General features: G+C 56.3%; 2 protein-coding genes across 3 annotated transcripts in view; both read right to left on the minus strand.

Moving 5' to 3' along the window:
• The window catches only part of WASF2 (WASP family member 2), a 31,873-nt gene extending 21,744 nt beyond the window's left edge, over positions 1–10,129 (minus strand). Inside the window, exon 1 of the mRNA XM_063177672.1 lies at positions 10,036–10,129. The gene's annotated coding sequence lies outside the window, so the exon portion shown is untranslated. The remainder of the gene's footprint in view (positions 1–10,035) is intronic.
• An 8,944-nt stretch (positions 10,130–19,073) lies between these two features.
• Positions 19,074–22,194, minus strand: part of AHDC1 (AT-hook DNA binding motif containing 1) — a 51,679-nt gene continuing 48,558 nt past the window's right edge. For both annotated transcript variants that reach the window (XM_063177238.1, XM_063177237.1), the window contains exons 5-6: positions 21,482–22,087; positions 19,074–20,521 (exon numbers count right to left, since the gene is read on the minus strand). The gene's annotated coding sequence lies outside the window, so the exon portion shown is untranslated. The remainder of the gene's footprint in view (positions 20,522–21,481; positions 22,088–22,194) is intronic.

A 22,194-nucleotide genomic window follows, 5' to 3' on the forward strand; every position in this document is an offset into this window, starting at 1 on the left:
TGAAAGAGGCGTTTGGGCAATACCGTGGGGCAGGAGCAGTCGGCGCTGCCCTTCTCCACAGCCCTGATCCCACAGCACAGCCAGCATTGCACGGCGCGCAGTCCTTGACACAACCAACATCCAGCCCGCTCCAATCCCACAGTAAAAATAAACCTTTTTTTTCCCTCCCCTGCCTTCCCCCCCCCCCTCCAGTCTGCTGGCTCTGAAAAATGCAAAAGAGGCTCAGAAAGCCATTTTCTGCGGGTTTTTTTGTCTGGCTCATGCATTATCATCATCATTTACTGCCCTCAAGGGGATTGCACAGGTGTGACTGAAAATTTGGCTCTTCCTTTTAAACTTTTTGTTATCAGCTTTGCTGAAGATGATCTTGCTGGAATAAATACCAGGCTGCTCTCCTGGAGAGGGACTCGCTCAGAGCTGTTGTCAGAAATTTGTCTGGGGGTGGAAGGATGGGGGTGTCACTAATGGGGAACATACAGATCCTCCTGGCTTCTGCTGGAGCGCTAATAGAGACAGCAGTTTGACCCAGACTTTTATTTTTTTAATTCCTAAGAAACAAACCATTGCACTAATTAATGTTTCCATTCATTTAGCTGAAAAACAAGTTAAACAAAGAGGGTCACCTGGTGTTCCTATCAATACCTGACTAGGATACAGGCAGAACAAATGCATTTAAATAAAACTCTAGAAGAGACGTGACAAGAGAAAGGCAGTTTAGCTCAATTAAAGAGAGCTGTCACAGGGATTTGATTCTCAGAATATAGAACTATTGATTAAACAGGAATTAAAGCTCCAGAACAGAAAGGTTTCAAGGTCTTTGCTGTGAGGGTGTACATCAGGAGAGAGAGGCAGGACTCCTTCAGCGCCACAAGAGCTCTGGCTTTGTTGCTTCCTAGGAAACAGGAGCAGCAAAGGGAGCAGAATGCTCTCTACTAAACCTGTGAATAATTTGGGCAAGGATACAAGGTCAGTGACAACACAGAGCGGCATCACGAGCGTCAATCAACAGGTAGCTTCGGTGTACTTGGGTATTGAAAGCACACAATAGGCTCTAAAACATTTCAGGAGTATGAAGGGAGAGGTCTGGGCAGGTTTCAGTCCTAGAATCCCACAATCCTATAATGGTACAGGTTGGAAAGGGCCTTTAAGCTCATCTTGTTCCACTCCCTGCCATGGCAGGGGCGCCTCCCACTGCCCCAGGCTGCTCCAAGTCCTGTCCAGCCTGGCCTTGGGCACTGCCAGGGATCCAGGGGCAGCCACAGCTGCTCTGGGCACCTGTGCCAGGGCCTGCCCACCCTCAAAGGGGAGGATTCTATCCCATTTCCCACCTAACCCTGCCCTCTGGCACTGGGAAGCCATTCCCCCTTGCCCCATGTCCCCCTTCAGCTCTCCTGGAGCCCCTTTAGGCGCTGGAAGGGGCTTTAAGGTCTCCCTGGGGCTTCTCCAGGCTGGACACTCCCAGCTGTCCCGGCCTGTCCTCCCCAGGGCAGAGGGCTCCAGCCCTGGCAGCATCCCTGGACTCGCCCCGAGGGGTCCATGTCCCCCCGTGCAGGGTGCAGCAGAGGGGCAGAATCCTGCAGCCTCAGTCGGCACCAGCGCTGAGCTCGCTCCAGAGGCTCTGGGAGCAGAGGCAGCGCGCAGGAGCGAAGGCGGGCAGCGCCCCTGGGCAGAGGTGCCCGGCAGGGGCAGCAGGAGCCCCCGGCTGCGGGGAGGGCTGCGCGGAGCCCGGCACCGCTGCTGCTGCTGCCCCTGCACGCCGGCCGCACCGCGCTAATGAGCACAGCCTCCCCGGGCACAGGAACGGCTTGTGTCTGCCGCGCTAACAAAGCCGGCTCACAATACCGCACCGCGTTCTCATTCCTGGGCAGCGCTCGCTAATTAATATGGAAAGAGAGGGTGTGCTTTCTTCCCCCTAAATGACTTATTCGTTAAGTTCGAGCATATTTTAACCTTCCTTTTCAGCAGATAAACTCTGTCTCATTTGCAGCTAAGCTCAGCCTTCCCTTCTTTGCCACACACTAAACTATTTTGATTAATGAAAGAGTAGGAACAAACCAGTTCCAAGTGTTTTCTATAGAGCTCAACTGCTCTTTCAGTTTCAACTCACGCCTAGATAATTATATCACAGCTCTGAGTGCCCCCACCCTTCTGCTGCACTTGGGGAATACTGGAAAGATAAGTCTTTTCTTAATTATTAAATGTAAATAGCTCATTAAATATAATCCAATTACTTTAATTGTAAGAAAAAGGAAGTAATTACAATATGTACATGTATTCTTGCCTGAACAGTTTTAATATCTTAAATGAATCTTTGCAGCATTAATATTTTAAGTCAACCTTTGACATGAGGGGAGAGGGAAAAAAAGGACATTGACTCTCTGATATTTTCCAGAAGTGTTGTATCTGCTGGGATTTTGGTCACAAAAAAACAAGAGAACAGCCTCGAGCATCTAAGTCAAAATGGTTCATAAACAGCATCTTAATAAAGTCAAAATAATACACAGGCTTTCCATTGTGGAGGGAAAAAATAAATATATAAACATGATGCCACGTGAAGAGCCTGAATACGCTTTTGGGATCTCAGGAGCCCAGCAAGATGGGCACTCCTGTGAAGGTGGGAGAACAGGCAGGATCCCATCACACCAGCACCACAAGCCATCGCGTACCTGGGATTTTCCAGGCAGTTTTTCCCCACACCTATGGTCTGTCCTGTTCAAGGGTGGGAAGAGGAACCAGGGCTGGGGGAGAAGGGGCTGCTCCACATGTGGGATTACCCTGCTCTTCCACGGCAGTGTCCAGTGAGGTGATCCCACAGAAATGCTGAATGCAGCGTTTGTGTGTGCACAGCCATCTGTGCAAGGATCCCCGGCTGCCCTTTGGGATTTGCAGCAGAGCTGCAGGAAGCTGCGAGGAGCAGTCCTCTGGTTTTGCTCAACAGCATGACAATCCCTGGACTCACTTTCTCCATCCCTGCAGCCAGCGGCACTGAACAACCTTCCAGCAGACTCCAGCAAGGCCCCACTGTTTCGATCGGCCCCCCTGGTCTGACAGAGAGGGGTCAGGTTTCAGCTTGGCTGTGGTGACAGATGCCTGTGAAATCTCCCTGGGACAGGCAGAAAAATATTCAGTTTAAGCTGTAGTTGTTTCCATTTTGCATGTTCTGAGCCCAGCAGTGATCTCACCTTACGTAATCTCCAGTGCAAACTCCAGGCTCTGGACCATCCAAACCTATTCAAGGGTGTTTGAAACCATAAAATCCCAGAATGGTTTGGCCTGGAAAGGGTCTAAAAACTCATCTCGTTCCACCGCCTGCTGTGGGCAAGGACACTTTCCACTGTCCCAGGTTGCTCCAAGCCCTGTCCAGCCTGGCCTTGGGCACTTTCACAGATGGGGGCTGCTCTGGGCAGCCCGTGCCACGGCATCACCACCCTCACAGGGAAGGAGTTCTTCCCAAAATCTAACCTAAACCCGCTCTTTCAGTTTGAAGCATTCCCCCTTGTACCATCCTCGCGGCCCTCGTCCCCAGTCCCTCTCCAGCTCTCCTGGAGCCCCTTTAGGCACTGGAAGGGGCTCTGAGGTCCCCCTGGGAGCCTTCTCTTCTCCAGGTGAGCACCGCAGCTCTCCCAGCCTGGCTCCAGAGCATCTCCACTGGACTCGGGCAGCTCCACATCCTTCTTGTGTTGGGGCCCAGAGATGGATGCAATACACCAGTACTGGAGTACAGGGGAATCATCACTATATTGAACTGATCTTTTTGGGAAAAGAGAGATTAGACCATATTAGGCATGCTAAGGATGAAGGCCTTTCTAGCCAAGCTTACCACAAGGTCTATAATAAGCTGCTTTATGGAAACCTCTCGTGTGAAGCCAGCCCCTAGATGTAACCTCCTTGATACAATATTGAATTCTCAATAGCAACCAAAAGGCTATTTTGTATAAGTTAATTACAGCCGTTTTTAATTTAGCTTGCAGAAGGGAAGCGGCCAGTGATTTCATGCTGCCCTAGACAGAAGGTAAAGGTTTTCCACAAGCTGTGTTTATAGCTCTGTGCTTTCCTCCAGCAAAGCACCGGCTCCGCAGCTGCTGGTATTGAAAGAACAGGATCTGGGTGTGTGCACGGTTCTCTCTCGCCTGGTTGGGTTTTTTTGCAGCTGCAAGGCCAAACCCATGCGAGTGCGTGTGTGCTTTTTCTTACGGTGACAAAGGCAGGGTGCCTGAAAGGGAACTCGCTTCCGCTCTGGCAGGCACTCAACCATTCGCTGGGCTAAGGGGTGGTCGGGGAACTTTCACCCATCCATTCAGCCAAGGCCGCTATTCCCCCTCCCTCCCAATTAAATCCCATTTTTTGCACTCCATGCATGAACTGCAGCCACACCAATACATCAGATATTGTGGCTGATAGCCTCCTCTGAATGCCACTTAAAGCCCTCCAGTGCGGAGCGCTCTGAAAGCAAAGCATCGCTCATTCTCTGAGCCACAGAAAGAGACTTTCGCTATAGAGAGACCTGAAGTAAGACTCTAAGTAGTAGGAAAAGGGCATCCAGAGAAAGAGGAAATGAGAAATTAAAACCACATTCAATCTTATTAGTGGTAATACAATAGGTCAACAAGAGGACTTTGCACAACGCCACAGCATGGGAACAATTTATGCAGAACTTGGAGCACTGACACCAGCAAGTTTGGAGTTTACCAAAACCAGCAGATTTTGTCAGCACGATTTGAAGTGCCCAGCTGGGAGGGGGCTGGAGGGGGATAGTGCCTCCATGCCTTTCAGGGGAGTGTGCTAGGAAATGAAAATGTGAGGAATACTCCCGCTCCTCTTTCTCCATCTGAAACATTTTCTCTCTCAAGGGATTTCCAGCATCTTACGAGCACAGCCTCTTTGAAGTGCTGCAAAGTGGCATTGCTCATCATTTCAGTAATGATAGTAAATAAGCTCCAGTATTTTGTTGATCCTTTTCCTTTTGCTTTACAAACAAAAGGTCAGAGTCATTAGCCCAGTTTGATGAGCGGGGAGAAATGGAGGCCTGGAAGAGGCAGGTTGTTCTGGAACATGGCTGGGAACACCAGTGAATGAAGAAAAGTCACAGGACTTTGGACCAGCCACGCTGGATCACCCAGCCTCCAGGTACCCCATGTACTCTCTCCATCATGGCCAGGCATCAGACGCAGCAGAAAAGGGCATGGGAACAAGGCCAGCACAGAGTTAGAGTTCTCCCTGCTTTTCCATGCTGGAGCACCCCATTGCACCTTAAAACCATGTGGTAACAAACACTATCATTTAACTGTTCTTCATGGATTTCACTTCCCTAAACTGTCTGATCAGTTCCTTAACTGATGTATCCATGAGATCATGGGGCAGCAAATCCCATATTTATCATGTTAGGACACTTCCTTTTATGCCCTCTACTTCACAATTAGGGGATTTCAATCTCAAATCTATGTGTGGCTTTGCTTCACAAAGGAGCTGTTCAAATAAATTTGTCCCCATTCACATAAAACAAGCCCTTGTGAGTAGAGGGTTTGCAGGCTGCATCTTCAAGGCCAGGTGGACAGGCCTTGGAGCAGCCTGGCCTGTGGAAGCTGTGGCAGGAATGAGATGAGCTTTGAGGTCCCTTCCAACCCAGACTGTTCTGGGTTCTATGATCAAACACAAGACAAGTGCTCAGCTCTTAGGGAGCACTTTCAATATGGACCAAAGGAATAACTGGTGGTTTAGGTTTGATTTACAGCAGCAGTGAGAACAAACCGTGTTTAGTGGCTGGCTCTGTGTCTGACCCATTCTGGACGGGCCCTGCTTCCAGCAGTTCTGCAGGAGAACCCAAACCCCACCAACAAGTGAGCAGGGACCTGGGAACAGCTCACCTGAAGCAGTGACACAGCAGCAGCCTCCCAGGCAGAATTTCCAGCCCTCAATGCCAACTGCTCTGCCCCCCGCCTTCCTCTCTGGGCACCACAGCATCCCCTAAAGCACCACTTCTCCCCAAAAAGGGTCTGGGGTACTGCAGGGGGAGAGGGGCTGACAGAGGAGGCACTGAGGGAACAGAGCAGGTCACCACTGACCCATCTGTGAGACATCCATCGAGTTCCTGGTGCTCTGAATTCCTTCACCAAAGCCCCTGGCAGAAGCATACTTGAGATATCTGAGCTCCAGCACTTCTCCAGCAGCAACCCAACACCAGAGAGCTTTCCTGCAATTTCAGGAATTAGGGTAGGATCTAGATGAACTATTTCCCAGGCCCATTACTGTGGGGAAAGAGCTGGGATGGAGAATGTGATTAGCAGCTCACGCTGCTTGCTCAAGAAAATAATGTGGAAGTTCACATTTAAGTTCTTCTGGGAAGGGACCTCTCCTCCTCCTGCCTCCTAGGCAGGGAAAAAAATATCCTGCAAACCTTTCAGATGGAAAGAAATTCTCACATAAATGAGAATTAGGCCTGAATCCGATCACTTTCTACCAAGCACTCCCTCCACAGTGAAGCCTGATCTGCCCCCCATCCTCAAAAAAGAACCAACATGTCTTTTTATTACACAGAGTTGCAAAAATACAAAAGGAAGTAAATGTCACCAGGGTGGTTCTGTTCTGAGCAGTCATTTGCTTATTACCCAGAAGCCACTGCTACATGCCTTTTTTAATCCCGTGTTTATAAATACCTAAAGTATTTAAATAAATGTTAATCTGCGGTAACTAAGGCCCTGATCTCACAAATATTTATCCTTGCACAGTGAGAATAAACACTCAAATACACAAATTTCTTACTACAGATCCCATTTCAGCCAGAGTGTTGTTGAAAAAAGTAACACACCAGAAGACAGGCTGGGAAAATAGCTGCGTTTTGCCTTCCTGGGTTTTCACAGTGTGTCACTTTGGGGCTGCTTCCTGTGCATTTGTTGTAGAAACGGCACAAAGGAGCGAGGGCAGAGCGGAGCCACCGGACAGGGCCGGCTGTGGCTGCTGGAGCCTCAGAAGGAGCTCTTGGCAGTGTTTTTTCCTGGTGTCCCATTCTGCATGAGGACAGCAGGAACTTTATCCACAGCACATGCAAACACAATCGCTATTCAATCCCTTTCCTGGTTTATGACTGACTCATGAGCAACGTATTTTGCTCAGCTGAATGACCAAGGGCTCAGTATTATCATCAAACCAAACAGAGGCAAACCCAAAACATTGCATCTAAAGTTATTAAACATTTTGAGTCCAGAAAACCCACTGAGAGAAAATATCTAGAAGGATTAAAGCCAAGTCTTAACACTTGCTGAAATCTTCTTTATTACAATCTGTCAAAGAAAACCTGAATTTTTGAAAAACATTAATCTACCAACCTTTGTTCTTCTATCACCACAAAAATATAAAAAAATAAACCCAGGAAAGGGATTTGTAGCTGCAACTTTATGCACATGAGGCAATAACTGAAGTTTTAACCCCTCCACCCACACACCGTGATTATCTAACATTGGTGAATGAAATCAACTTTTCCTAGACCAGCCCTGAAGAATGAGATATATTCAAAGCACGCTGAGAAACTGGGTGGGGACTGATCAGAAGGGTTGTATTCCTTGTCATGAATCACTGTCTGCAAATACCTTCTGAGTTGTAACTCACAAAAATATACCATTTCTGTGTGGTGTGTCACATTAGTCATAGGGAAACCAATTTTATACTGGCATGAGCCATCAGAAAGGTTTTATTTCTTTAAATTAATGGAATCTGGGACATTTACTTTTTGATCTCATTACTAGACAAGACAAAAAAATATCACAGCTCTTTTAAAAACCGGTAGAAAATATATAGTTTAGGGAGAAGTTTACACTGAGTCCACCCCTAGAAGTTTATCCTCACTTAGAAGGCACAGCAAGGCTTCACCTCATGTCAGGTGGGCTACAAGGGAGCAGCTATACCCACTCCTCCAGGCTGTAAATGGTGCAGAAATCAAGGCTTTGGGAGGTAAATCCCAGAAAGTCTGGTCCCACCATCACCAGCACACCCAGGGATAACAACAGTGACAACTGCAGCTTGAGCCAAGCTCAGTGCCAGGCAGCTCCTGCAAGCTCAGGTCACGCTCTGTCACTCAAAATTCACATTCCTTGAAAGGAAATAAAGCCCCCAAAGGGCCCAGGACTTTGTGTGTGGTGAGCTCTGCCCCAGTGCTGGGACAACGCTCTGGACACGAGGGGCATCCAAATCCCTCCTGGAGCGGCTGTGCTCTCGTGGGGAGATGGTGGCTCTGGTTTGTTTTTAACTCGGCCTGGGACTCAACCACCAGCTGGTTTCTATGGCAAAGCCCACTCAAGGTCAGCAAGGGACAAATCAGAATGAAAAGTGTCGCAACGCCGCGCTCCCAATTCCTGCAGCACAAATTCCTGTTCAGCAGCCACTGAGTCTGCAGATGCAGAAAATGGGTGGAAAACACAACTGCTGCCCTTCCTCATGTGACCGAGGGTGCAAGACTCGGTACTTCCCATACAGAGGGACTTCCCAGGCCTGTGGAAAGGTCCCTGCCCGGGCACAGCTGGAATCAGAGTCTTTAAGGTCCCTTCCAACCCAAACCATTCCATGATTCTATAAAAGCAACATTACTGCACTGGTTTTGTCTCAGGAAGGCACATCCGTACCCCTGAGCTGGCTTACAACATCTTTTAATTTCAACTTCTCCCTCTCACGAGTCTTAAGGAAGGACACAAAAGTGTGAGGGTTACGGAGGGCTCCATCAATTATGACTCTGCCTGCAGCTGATGTATTTAACAGAAGTTTTTTTAATCATTATTCATAGAATTTCATGTCCACCAGCATCTGCGGTGCTGAAAGATTTAAGACTTTCCGTGCTTCCTAGTGCTGAACTCCCAGCATTAGCACATCCCTGAACCCCACCAGTGCTCTGACCTATGGAGAGGTGCCCAATTCTGTTGCTGCCTCTAAAGAAAGCAAAACAGCAAGGCCAAATGTGAAACTCTGACAGGGAAATAAAAAATCCTACCACAGGAAGGTCCTTGAAGTCAAGTGACAGCTAACAGGGAGAAGCTGCAACCCTCACCTTTCTCAGACTACATGTAGCCCAAAGTAACCCCAACAGTAACCTGAACACCGGTGAGGTACAACCTCAAGGACATTCCAAAGTAACTTATTTCTTCTCTAGAAGAAATACAGTCTGAGGCCACCAGGAGGTCAGTGCACTAACCCGAACTATCCAACCATACCCAAGCTTTTTTCAGGCTAAAAAAATCCCCAACACATTTCCCTAAGCACGCTACAGCACCCGTGGGGGTGACATCAAGCAGTTGCAGATTTCATGTGCTGTGGATGGTTCATAGACAAGGGGAGACACACGAAACTAAGTGTCCCCAGACAGATCGAGGGGTGCACGCAGCAGTGGGGCTGGAACACAGGCAGGACAGAGAGGATTCCCTCAATGAGGGCACCCAGCTCCCACCCAGACAGGCTCTGGGCACAGATACAGAGAGGTTCTCACAAGTCCCAATGTCACACTCGGGCAGCAAGTGTCTGCAAAGGGAGGGACCCCTCTGCTCCCCGCGCTGCTCCCCCTGGAAGGGACCCTGCCGCACCGCCCTGGTCCCTGGGTCCCCAGCGTGCCCCGCTAGGCCAGAGCTGCGGGACGAGCCCAGGGCAGCAGGGACGAGCCCAGGGCAGCAGGGACCGGCCGGGCCCCGGGCCAGCCCCGCAGGGATGTCTCGGTCACCCGGCGCGGGGCTGGAGCACCCCGGGCAGCCCACCCCTACGCCCGATCCCCTCGGGCCAGCCCGGCCCGGCTGCACACCCCGCACCGAACCGCGGCCCCGGGCGGGGCTGGGGCAGTGTCAGGCCGGGGACGGAGCCCCGGACCGGGACGGAGCCCCCCAAACCCCGCCCGGGACCGGGCAGCATCGGCTCACTATGTGGCAGGAAACACCGCCCGCTTTAACCTCAGCATCCACTATTTGGCAAGGGCCTTGCGGCCCACTCCAGCGCCTCTGCCTCTCTCTCCCGGGAAGAGACGGCCCGGGGGGGCTGGGGAGGCTCGCTTGCCCCTGTCGCACTCACCCTGTCCGCGGCTGTCCCCTCCGCGCCCCCGGTCTCACTACCACCAGGGCGGGCCGGCCCGCCCGTCCGCCATTCCACGGCTCCCCCTCCCTGCCCCGCCGGGCCCTCGCCCCGCCTACCCCGGCCGCCGCGCCGCCGCGCCATTGGCTGTCCGCCCGCCGATGCTGCCGTGCCATTGGCTGCGGCTCGCTGTCCGTCAAAGCCGTCCTACGCCACTTTCGTACGGAGCTGGCGCAGCGGAAGAACCGCACCCAAGCCGGCCGCGCAAAGAGAGTAAATAAAGAGAAGTGTACCATGAAGGGACATAGACGGGGGGAACCCTGGGCAGTTTGGGGAGAGATTACAGGGACAGAGAAGAAAACCGCGCCACCAATCACAATTACGACATCTTAAAAATACTTTTGTTTGATTACGAAAGCCATAACTTGATATTCTTCCAGGTGGCATTGGAGGAAAGGGCTCTCTGTCACTTCCGCACCTCCCCCGGAGAGCTCCGCTTTGATGCGGCCTTTCGCCTCTATGGTCTCCCGCCCTGCGAGGAAAGTTCCACCTGGGGGAGCGGGGGTGTCACACCAGGGCGGGGCGGCGGCGGCGCCGGCCCTGGGAGCGGGGGTGTGGGATCTAGGGTCTGGGATTTGGAGTTTGGGGTCAGGGATCTGGGGTCGTGGATTTGGGGTTTGGGGTCTGGGGTTTGGGGTCGGGGTGGGAGTTGTGGGACGAGGCATGCAGGGTTAGGGGACAGGCCTGCAGGAGAAGGGCTGGAGGGACGGGGGCCCTGGGGAGAGGCAGGGGGTGCAGGTGACAGTGACAGTGTTGGGCTGGCACCGGGACCGGAGCCTGAGGTGCCAGTCCTGCCATGACCCCCAGGACCCCCGGCCCACGTCCAGCCCCTGCTCGGGAGGCTGTCCCCAGCCCCCAAAGCAGGTTCCCCTCACGGGGGTCCCCAGCAGGGCCATGGGGACAGCCCCCCGCCCTCCTGGCTGGCCAGGCAGGGCCGACGGCCGCTGGAGCCCTCCGGGTGATGCTGGCTTTGGCTCCTTGGATGACTTGATGAGGCTGGGAATTAAATCAGGGATTAAAGGAGCCCGGAGTAGGGAATAGCGCTGCTGGGGACAGGGGACGGGCCCTGCTGGGTGTCCGCAGGGACAGGGCAGCTGGTGGGGGTCACAGCCCTGCTCCTGCCCGGTCTCCAGCACAGCAGAGAGGCAGCAGAGTCCTGGCATGGCTTGGGCTGGAAGGGGTCTTAAAACCCATGCTTTGCTGTGAGCCCTGTCCAGGTGTGGCATTGAACTGGGGCCAGCATCCTGCAGCCCATCCTGTCCTCAGCAGAGCCAGGGTGATGCTGATGCCCTCCAGAACCTGCAGGAGCAGAGATCTGATGAGAAATTCCCCCACATGACATTCCATGTTTCTGCTGGTGCACCTGGACATTAAATCCTGCCTCCCTGCCTGATCAAACCGAGCCTGTGGGCTCGATGTGGAAGAGGGAGCGGGATGAAGGGCATGGCACAGACATCCATCTCCTCCCTGCTCTGTGCTCCTGCTTCAAACCAAACCACAGGGAGTAAATCACCGGCGCTCCTGCCAGGCAGCAAACAAACCCACGGCAGAGCCAGCAGCCAGGGTCACTGCTGTGAGCCGTGCCTGTCCCTCGTGTCCGTGCCTCCTGTGGCGCAGCCTGTGCCTGCCTGGGGTGCTGCTGGGAGAGATGGACACACAGACCTACCCAAACAGCCATTTCTTCCCTGTTTTTGCATCGCTTTCCTCCATGAGTCCCCACCTCTGCAGGATGCTCAGCGCTTCCTGGTGCTCCCTGCTGCCCTGTGTGTGTCCTGGCAGGGTGGGATGGGACACACGGGGTGCACAGGGTGGCCAGGGGGTACCTGGGATGCACAGGACACCCGGCATGTCCAGGGTGCCTGCGATGCCGTGGGGCACAGTGGGTGCACTGGGGTACCTGGGACACTGCCCCAGCACCCCACCCTGCCCTGGCAGCCCCAGCTCTCCCCTGTGGGCTGGGCCAGGGGCTGAGGTGCTGCTGGAGGCCGCTCAGCTCCGTGTTTTCCAAGCTGCCAGCGAGCCGTTCCCTTGAAGATCTGCCTCTATCTCAAGGTGTCACAGCCTCAAGGGACCTACCTAATCTGTATCTGCACTGCAACCTTTATCTCCCTGCTCTGTTTATAGCTGCTGAATAAAAGCTGCTAAACTGCAGGATCCTGCTCCCCCCCAGCGCCATGCCCCCCGACAGTTTTTCCCTGGTGCTCTTGCCTGCCAGGTGCTTTCCTGCGTCCTGCTGGAGGTAAATGGTGCTCCAGGGCGTGGGGAAGGGCAGCCAGGCTGCTCCTGCCGCCCAGCTCCCTCCCGGGGGGGCTCCAGCCGTGTCCAAGCCCTTGATAAGCCCAGGCAGACCCTGGCACAAAGCAGTGCCTCATCCCAGCCCTGCCTCCCTCAGCGTGGGCTTGGACTCTGCTGAGAGCCAGGTGGGATCCAGGAGGCCCAGCCTCGTCCTCTCTCTGTGCTGCAGGCTCTGGGAGAGGGGACGTTCTCCACGGGAGGGAGGAGATGGCAGCTTGTTGAAGCCTTGGATGTCTCTTCCCTGGCCAACTGCCCCTCTCCCAGCAGGCACAGCTGCATCCCTGCTCCCTGCGGGAAAGGAGCCAGGGCTGGGAGCAGCAGAGCTGTGAGGAGGCTTCGGGAACGTGCTCCCAGCTCTTCTCCTGCATCCCTGACTCCCACAGACCTGGGGTGCACAAGGACTCGTGGCACGCCGGGGGTGGAATGGGGCTCACAGGGTGCACAGGGTGCCTGGGGTGCAGGAACAGCCGGGATGAAATGATGCCCGAGGGGTGCCTGGGATGGACACACGGGTACCTGTGCTGCACAGGACACCTGGGATGGAAGGGGTGCGTGGGATACCCGGGGGGGCACACAGGACGGATGAGACGTGTGGGGTGTCCAGCATGCTCAAGAGATGCCTGGTGTGTCTGGGACACACAGGAGGTGCCCGGGGTGCCCAGGACCCTCAGGAGGTGCCCAGGATGTCCAGGACACATGGGAGGTGCCTGGGGTAGGCAGGATGCAGAGGAGGTGCCCGGTGTGCCCAGGATGCAGAAGAGGTGCCCAGGGTGTCTGGGACACTCGAGAGGTGCCCGGGAGGTGCCTGGTGTGCCTGGGATGCTCGAGAAGTGCCCGGGGTGTCAAAGATGCTCAGGACCCTCAGGAGGTGCCCGAGAGGTGCCCGGTGTGCTCGGGACTCTCAGAGGTGCCCGGGGTGTGCCCGGGACATTCAGGAGGTGCTCGCTGTGCCCGGTACCCTCGGAGGTGCCCGCTGTGCCCGGGAGGTGCCCGCCGTGCCCGGTACCCTCGGGGGTGCCCGGGAGGTGCCCGCCGTGCCCGGTACCCTCGGAGGTGCCCGGTACCCTCGGAGGTGCCCGGTACCCTCGGAGGTGCCCGGCGCGGCCCCGCGCCAGCGTGGCGCGGGCAGTGGCTGTGCCGCTGACATTTACTAATCAGCTCTCACCCAGCGCACACCCGCTCCCTTCTCTTGCTGTCTTGTCTCCATGGAGACTCCGCAACCTTTGCTCACTCGTTAATGGTATCTCAGCAAAAGAAACTCCAACGCCACCCAGCCTTCCCCTCCCGGCCCCGGGAGAAATCCTCGCCTCTCACCTCCATGCCCATCCCCTCCTGCCGCCGGGGATGAAAGGGACGAGTCCTTGTTAGCGAGGGACCCAGCCACGGGGGCAAGTTCTGACGGTGGCGCGGGGAGGAGGGAGAGCCACCATCATCCTCCTCTCCGCCAAAAAAACAAGGCCGGGGGATTTTATTGCCGTGGCAGCAAGGACGGGCTCCATTCGTGCGGGATTCCGGCCAGCAGCCCCTTTCCTGCCTGATTTACTGAGCCACGAGGCCTGGCATGTGGCTCTGCCTGGGTTTCTGTGTTCCCCCATCCCAAACCCACACCCCAACGCCCACGGAGCCACCCCAAAACCCTCCAGAGGGAGCGGCTGGTGCTGGGAACAGGCTCCGTCCCCGGTGTCCTGCTCTCGCTGATTCTGTTTTCAAATTAACATGGGAAAGATGCCCATTACCTGCTTCCAGATAATGACTATGATTAGGCAGAGCTCTGCTGCCAGCCGAGATCTGAAGGATTTCTGTGCTCTCCAGCAGCGCTTTGCCAGTGCAAAAACAAGAGCAATAAAGTGTAAATAAAAGACTAAAGGAAATCGTGGGTCCATCAGCGGATGGGGTGTGTGGAAGGGGCTCTAATGATGGGCTCTCTGCAGTGGGCTGCTGGCTGCAGGCTCCAGGCAAGGGAAAATTGCAGAGGGGCTCTCCCAGTGCCTGCACCCCGTGTGTGAGCCTGCCTCGGCCCCTGCTTGCTGGGAACTGGGGGTTTGGGGAAGGAGAATTCAAGATGTGCGTGTGTGAGGCTGTTCTGGGGGGACTCCTGGCCCTGCAGATAGAGATGGGGGCTTAATGAGGGGCCAGTAAATAGCTGTGTCTCCTGAGATGAGTGCGCCAGCTCCCAGAGCACCCAGGGTGGTCCCACAGCTCCCCTGCCTCGTGGTGTGGCACTCTGCACCCTTGGAGCAGGACAAGGGGCCCCTCTGTGCCAGACATCCGGGGGCACCTCCATCCCCAGGCAGGGGAGGCTCAGGATGTGCAGGGAGCAGCACAGACCCAGCAGGGCTGAGCTCGTCCCCATCCTCTGGGGATGCTGGGGTGTCACTGGGGGCTCATCCCACTGCTGAGGGAGGCACAAATCCCTGCCTGTGCTGCCCAGCTGAGCTCCAGCTCCCTCTGAGCCCGCCAAGATCCCCCCAAACCATCCAAGGTCCCCTCACCACGGCCAGAGGAGATGAAAACCTTGGCTGTGGCCATGAGCTCAGCACACGGAGAGCCTTGGCGTGGCTCTCATCACCCTGGGGCAGAGTGTCCCTGCCCATGACCCCGCGTCACCCATGGGCTCCCAGCGCAGCGGGACGGGCGCAGGGCAGCCCGGCCCGGCCGGTCGCAGGCAGGCAGCTAATCTGTGCACAGATTAGGCAGAGTTCCCAGCCACGGAGGTTTCTTCTCCTTGCTCCCCCCCTCAGTGATAACAAATAATAATATAATCCCCTTAATCCCTCCCCGAGGAGCCGGCGTGAACTCCCGGCCGGGAAGCACCGCGCTTCTGCCGCTGCTGATAACTCACACCCGGGCCCCACAAAAACAAACGCATGGCTCTCATGTTACCCCCCAAACTCCACGTGCTGCCCCGTGCCTCCCCCTCCCACATCCCCAGAGCCCCCAGTCCAGCCCCACTGCCATCCTGGGGGGATCCAGCCCCGCTCCTGGTTCCTTCCCTCCCAGCAAGGCCATCACGGCCCTGCAGAGCCCCCAGACTCAGCCAAAGGGGGCCCATGCAGGACCCCCATGGAGGCTCTGCCCTCCCAGCTCCTTCTTCCTCTGCAGCAGAGAAGTGGCAAAGCACCAGGAAGCTCATCTTGGCACCCCAGGTGCCCCTGTGCCTTCTGCTGCCCGGGGACAATGCCAGGGGTGCCCCCCTGCACCCTCCGTGGTCCCGCAATCCTCCTTGATGCCCCAGCTGAGCCCTAGTGCTGTGTTTCAGGGATGTTGGTGCGGGGAGCATCATTCCTGCCCCAGCTGAGCCCCAGTGCTTTGTTTTGGGGCTGTTGGTGTGGGGAACACCACCTCAGCCTCTGTTGAGTCCCCAGTGCTGTGTTTCAGGGCTGTTGGTGTGGGGAGCCCCACTCCTGCCCCAGCTGAGCCCCCAGGAGTGCTGGCACAGGTCCTGCACCCCCCACCCATCACTGGGGTGCTGGGAAGGAACATCCAGCTGCCAACCCCCCCCTCCCTTGCCAGGGACCCCAGCCTGCTATTCCCCCCCAGTGCCGAGCCCTCCCTCCACCACCATCCAGCAAATATTAATAACAACCCTGCAGCCGCCTGTGCTTTTATTCCCTGGCTTTGCTGGCCCTGGCTCTGCTGAGCTCAGCTCCTCTGGCTCCAAAATGCCTTTTAAAATTACCAGAGAGTGGAGACCCCTGCGAGCACGCTGCCCCTCTGCCCCCTCGTCCCTGGCACCCTCCGGGGCCAGCAGCACCCATGTGCCACCGGGAGCTGGGTGCCATCCGCCCCCCTGATTGCAGAGGCGCCAGCCTGGGCTTGATTAAAACCCGAGTGAAAGCCAGAGCCAGGGCAGAGAGGGGGATTAGATCGCTCCGGGGAATGTTAATGGACTCCAGAGCTTTCTGCCCGGCTGGCGGCTGGGCCGGATCCAGCCCTGCATGGGCAGGCGGCTGCGGGAGCGCGGCTGGACCCGCCAGGGCGGCGGGGACGGACACGCGGGGCTCGCGGGAGCCTTCCACGGGCCCGGCCGCCGCTCTGGGCAAGGCAGGGCTGGTCCGGTGCCCCGGCTGGGCTCGGCCGGGCTGGCACCGCCGGCACCCGCATCCCCATCCCGGCTGCAGTGGGACCGGAGAGGGCGGGCTGGCACCGCCGTGGGGGCGGCAGGAGGGGCGGCAGGAGGGGCTGGCACCGCTGGCACCGCTGGCACCGCTGCGGGAAGGGCCGGGCGGGCGCAGGTGCCGCTCCGGGGGTGCCCGGGCCCCCGACACGGAGCCGCTCCCCAGCCGGCTCCGCTGGATTGCGGGTCTGACGTGGGAAATCGCCTCCCTCCCTCGTTAGCTGTGATTAGCATGTCAAGTGCTTGAAGTTGGTGCGTATAAAGGATGCGAGCGAAGAATAATGGCTTCAATTTTCTTCACGGCACAGCCATTAATTTGAAGGAGAAGGGGGTGTCCAAAGCTGCCGGCAGCTCCAGCCCTGCGGGGCGAGGGCGGCTCGGCTGCTGCCCTGCCTGGCGAGGGGGACACGGCCCGGGGGACCCCGGCACCGGCACCGGCACAGGCATCCCGTGTGCTCCCCGTGCCGGGATTGGGGCACACGGGCGTGCAACACGTGTGTGTGCAATCCGTGCGCTCCCCGTGCCAGGACTGGGGCGCAGGGGCGTGCAACACGTGTGTATCCATCCGTGCACACCGTCCCGAGCCCTGCACAGCCCCGCGAATGGGGAATTGCCCCGGCTCCAGGGGGAAAAGCAGGGGCAGGGGGCAAATTCCGGCCGTGTTTCCAAGGGATGGTGCCAGTGGAAATGGAAGCAGAGCTGCCTTTGCCAGGTGGGAGCTGGATCCCGGCACAGCCCTCTCAGCCTCTCCACATCCTTCTCCCCACGGATCCAGCGCTCTGGCTCCGTGCTGGCCCAGCCCTGGGCCCCTCTGAGTGCAGCATCCCCGATCCCACGGCCCTGCAGCATCCCTGTCTCCAAGCTGCAGCATCCTGAGAGGCCAGAGCCCTCCTCCCAGCAGAGCTGCTTAATTAAAACCATCATTTCCATCCCGAGGCACAGCCAGGCACCAGGACCCGGCTCACCCCACATCCCTGCGCACCACGTGGCCGTGCCGGACTCACCCTGGGTGCTCCCAAATGCAGCTCCCAGAAACCTTCCAAAAATCCATGCTAAACAAATTAAAAAATAGCAAAACAATCATTTCCCCCCAGATTTTGAGCTTTTCCCTCCTTTCCCCCAGCAAACCCAGGCAGTGCTGGGCTGTGCTGATCAATCCCCAACAATCAGCCCCATCACGAGTTTTTTTCAGGCTCCAGAGTGGCTCATGCTGCTTCAGAGATATAATTGAGGCTTAAAAAAAGACAAAAAATAATAAAATAAGTGAAATCCAGCTGTGGTCCAAGCAGCTAGTCGTATCCAGCGAGGCTCTGGTTGTGCCAGGTGATGCTTCCTGGTGGGATTTACCCACTGAGGGGAATTTCATCGTCTTTCAGGGCTGCTTGTTGTGACCTGAGATGGGAGAGAGGGAAAATGGGGTGGGAGAGAGTAAATTTGATGCTGGTGGGAAACCGGAGGCAAGCTGGGAATGAAGGGTCATGGACCCCCATGAGACCAGGCAGGAGGGGCCAGAGGGGGGTTCAGCACCTTGAGATGGGCGCTGGATGCAGGCACGGCACCACGGATGGCTGGAGCCCCCAGGCTGCTCCCGTGCCTCAGTTTCCCCCGTTATGCCACAGCCAGGGGACATTGGTGCCCACCAGGGTGGAAGCACAACACGGGGGTGCCCCCGGTGGGCCCCGTTCCCCCCAGCCCTGTCCTCTGTGTGAGCACGGTGGGAAGGGGGGGCTGCAACCCTCACCCCACCCTCCCCAGCACCCCCAGCACAGAGGGGGGGTCCCTGAGCATCCCCCCAGCCCCTCAGCATCCCCGCGGGCTCCTCCACAGCCCCGACCCCGCTGGCACCACTCACCTCCTTAACCTGGGCACTGCCCACCTGTCCCACTGTGTCACTGCTCAGCTCCCCACCCTGGCACCGCTCCCCTCTCCTGGCACCGCTCACCTGTCCCACCTGGGCACTGCTCACCTGTCCTAGCGTGTCACCGCTCACCTGTCCTAGCATGGCACTGCTCACCTCCCCAGCCTGGCACTGCTCACCTGTCCCACCTGGGCACTGCTCACCTGTCCCACCGTGTCACTGCTCCCCTCTCCCACCCTGGCCCCTCTCCCCTCTCCCCCCCACAGGTAGCTGTGCCCCCCAACCCCGGACCCCCTTCTCCTCTCCCAGAAGCTGCTGCCTTCGCCTTCCCAGGCTGGAGGTTGGTGCATTTCTGAATTTTATTTGTTCTGTCCTTATTTTCCTCCTCTCTTTGCTCCCTTCTGGCGGTGACGCTTCTGCAATCCATCTCCTGTGCCCCTGTGCCCCTTCACCCCAGCGGTGCCAGGTGGGCACACCCCTCCTGCCTGCAGAGCCCCCCCCGTATGTCCCCACAGTGCCACCGGGCCCTGGCACTGTCCCCTGCGCCCTCGGGTGGCACCGCGTCCCTGTTTGTACCAAAATTCAGCTTTCTTGGTGCAATTCTGCCCCCAAAATCCAGGGAGGGTCAGGCTCCCTCCAACACCCGCCCCCGGCACAGCCAGGCCGTGCTCCCCCAAAAAAGAGAAGCAAGAAAGCAGCGGGCATCGCTCAATATATAGGTTTCTTTTTAATATAAAAAAAGTGCCTATTAAAAATTCCTTCCTAAATAACACAAAAAGACCGTTTGAGGGGCAAAGCGGGGGCCGGGGGCTCACGGTGGCCCCTCTGGCCAGGGCAGCACAAGCACTGCACAGGGCAGCTGGGGGGGCGGGGGAAGGAGGGGGTATTTCGACCAAATTTGGGTAGTTCTCCCTTTTATTTTTTTTTCCTTTTTTGTGAATTTTGCCTTTTTTATCCATTTCAGGGTGGTTTTCTTCTCTTTGTGTGTGTGTGTGTGTGTGTGTGTTTTCTCTTTTTTTGCACAACCCACAAAGCTGCACAGAGATTGCCAAACTCTCGAGGAGGGGGGGGGGGACACACAGGGAATTTGTGGGAGGAGAGGACCCCAAAGCCCACCTGGCACCCACACACGCACCCACACCCTGAGCTCGCCGCCGCCACCGCCCCGGGGACCCCGGGAAAGGGACCCCCTTTACCCCAGCCCCTCATTCCCCCTCCCCACCAAGAGGGTCTGTGATTGATTTAGTCCTTATTTTTTTTTTCCTTTTTTTTTTTAAAGTTTTTTTTCTTCTTTTTTTTTTTTTTTTTTTTTTTTTTTTTAAACTCCTTTTTGTTTTTATACAAATTTGGATCTTTGGGTGTGTACTGCCAAAAAAAAAAAAAAAAACCAACCAAAAAACCCAACACAAAAAAAAAATCAAAAACCCGCCTTCGTTCTTCAGAATAATAATAAAAATAAAACTCAAATCATCATTGAATCATTAAAAAAAAGGCAACGGAAACCCAAGGAACCCATGCGGAAGTTGCACACCACAAAACCACAGCAGATGTACAGAATGCAATATACAAGACACGATTTATAATAAAACATTATATACAATAAATAGGTTATTGTCACTTTTTTCTTTTTTTTCTTTTTTTTTTTTTTGTTGCTCGATCTGTAAATAAATTTTTTCTCAGTGCATACTGGGGGGTTTTGCTCTTTTCTGCTGCATATTAACCTCTTGGATGCTTTAGACCAGTTCTCCATCATTTTTGGATTCTCCCTCCGGTGCATGATTCTCTCCCTCTCTTTTTTTTTTTTTTTTATGATTTTTCAGCTTTTTAAATTTTTTTTTTTTTTTTTTATCCTTAAACATTTTTTTTTTTAACTTCTTTCTTCAAAAGTATTTACAATTGCTGGTTTTGTGCAGAAAATGAAAATTAATCAAATAAAAAATAAAACTTAAAGAGTCCCTCTGCTGCTTCTGGCTGGGAGGAGAGAGAGAACGCGGCGCCGGCGCCACGGCCGAGGCGGGGCCGGGGGCGAAGCGGGGGCGGCGGGCGGGGTCCCCTCCGGAGGCGCCCCCTCCTCTCCGTCTCCTCTCCATCTCCTCTGCTCTGCTCCGCTCCGGCGGCCGCGACGGGCGGGGGGCGCAGCGCTGGGGGTGCCGGGGCTGGGGGCAGAGGGAGAGAGGGGTGAGGGTCCCGCCCTGGGCTGCCTGCCCGCCCCCGGCCCCCCAGCACCCCCATACCCAGGGGCTGGGGTCCTGCCCACGTCCTTCATCTGGCACCCCCAAACCCGGGGGACGGGGTGCTGTACCCCAAATCTGGCATCGCCCACACACCCGGGGACTGGGGACATGCCTACCTCCTTCATCTGGCACCCCAGCACTCAGGGATCTGGGGTCCCATTCACCCCAGCCTGGCACCTCAACACCCAGGGGATCTGGGGTCCTGCTCATCCCCACCTGGCACCCCAACACTCAGGTATCTGGGGTCCCATTCACCCCAGTGTGGCACCCATGTCCCAGGGGATCTGGGGGTCCCATTCACCCCAGTGTGGCACCCATGTCCCAGGGGATCTGGGGGTCCCATTCACCCCAGTGTGGCACCCATGTCCCAGGGGATCTGGGGGTCCCATTCACCCCAGTGTGGCACCCATGTCCCAGGGGATCTGGGGGTCCCGTTCACCCCAATGTGGCACCCATGTCCCAGGGGATCTGTGTCCTTCCCATCCAGCCCTGCACTCCGGATTCCTGCTCATTCTTGTCTGGCACCCACGGACCCAGGGTTCTCGGGTCCTGCTGGCCCCATGTGGCACCCGAACAGGGGTCTGGGGCACCCACACCCCCTCACCTGGCACACCCTGCACCCCGCAGCCCGGGCCCCAGCCAGCCCCAGGCTCTGCAGCCTGCAGGGTCCCCAGTTTGGGGCTTGGTGAGACAACACCCAAGGGCTCACAGCCCAGCAGGGCCAGGGGCACCCTGAGGGTGGGTGCAGGTGGGTCAGGGAGCCCACCAGGGCACGGAGCACCCAGCACAGCCTGGCTGGCGGGCACAGCTGGCACAGCCTGGTTGGGGGGCACAGCTGGCACAGCCTGGCTGGGGGGCAGAGCTGGCACAGGTGGCACTCACCTGGTGACGGTGGCGTCTCCGAGCCCCGCTGGCGACGCTGCCAAGCTGGAGGGGTCAGCGCTTCAGCAGCACCCATCGCTGTCCGTCCGGCGGGAGCAGCCCCAGGCGACAGCGGGCGGGGAGGGACCAGAACAGAAAAGAATCCCCAAACAGCCTCCCCGGGGCGGCCGAGGGGCCCCGGCCGGGCTGTGGGCAGGGGGCACCCAGCGCTGACCCCCAGAGCCCCCCTGCCCTCCCTGCCCGCGCCCCTGCGCCGGGCCTGCGCTCTGTCCGTCCGTCCGTCCGTCCGATTGTCCTGCTGCGGGGCGGGGGGGGCGGCAGTCCGGGAAGCAGAGCTGGAGCTTGGCAGGCGGAGTGGGTTTGAGTGCGGAGGGGGAAAAACGGGGGGTTTCTCTCTTCATCCATTATTATTAATTTTTTCCTTTTGTTTCACTTATTTTTTATCTTTTTTATCTTTTTTTTCTCCTTTTTTTCCTTTTTTTCTCCTTTTTTCTTTCTTTTTTTTCTTTTTTCTTTTTTTTTTAAGAAAACAAACAAACGGTTCCAATCCCAGTTAAATACAGAACTTGAAAAGTGTTCCAGAAAAAAGTGCTGGCTAAATTACCTCTGAAAGAGAAACACAACATGGAGAGAGAGGGGGACACGATGAGAAGGGCCCTGAGGGTCCCCTGTGTCCCCTCCTGCCACCCTCGCTCCCAGGTTCTCCCCCACCT

Source organism: Melospiza melodia, chromosome 27 (genome assembly GCF_035770615.1).
Source record: "Melospiza melodia melodia isolate bMelMel2 chromosome 27, bMelMel2.pri, whole genome shotgun sequence".
Classification (NCBI taxonomy): Eukaryota; Metazoa; Chordata; class Aves; order Passeriformes; family Passerellidae; genus Melospiza; species Melospiza melodia.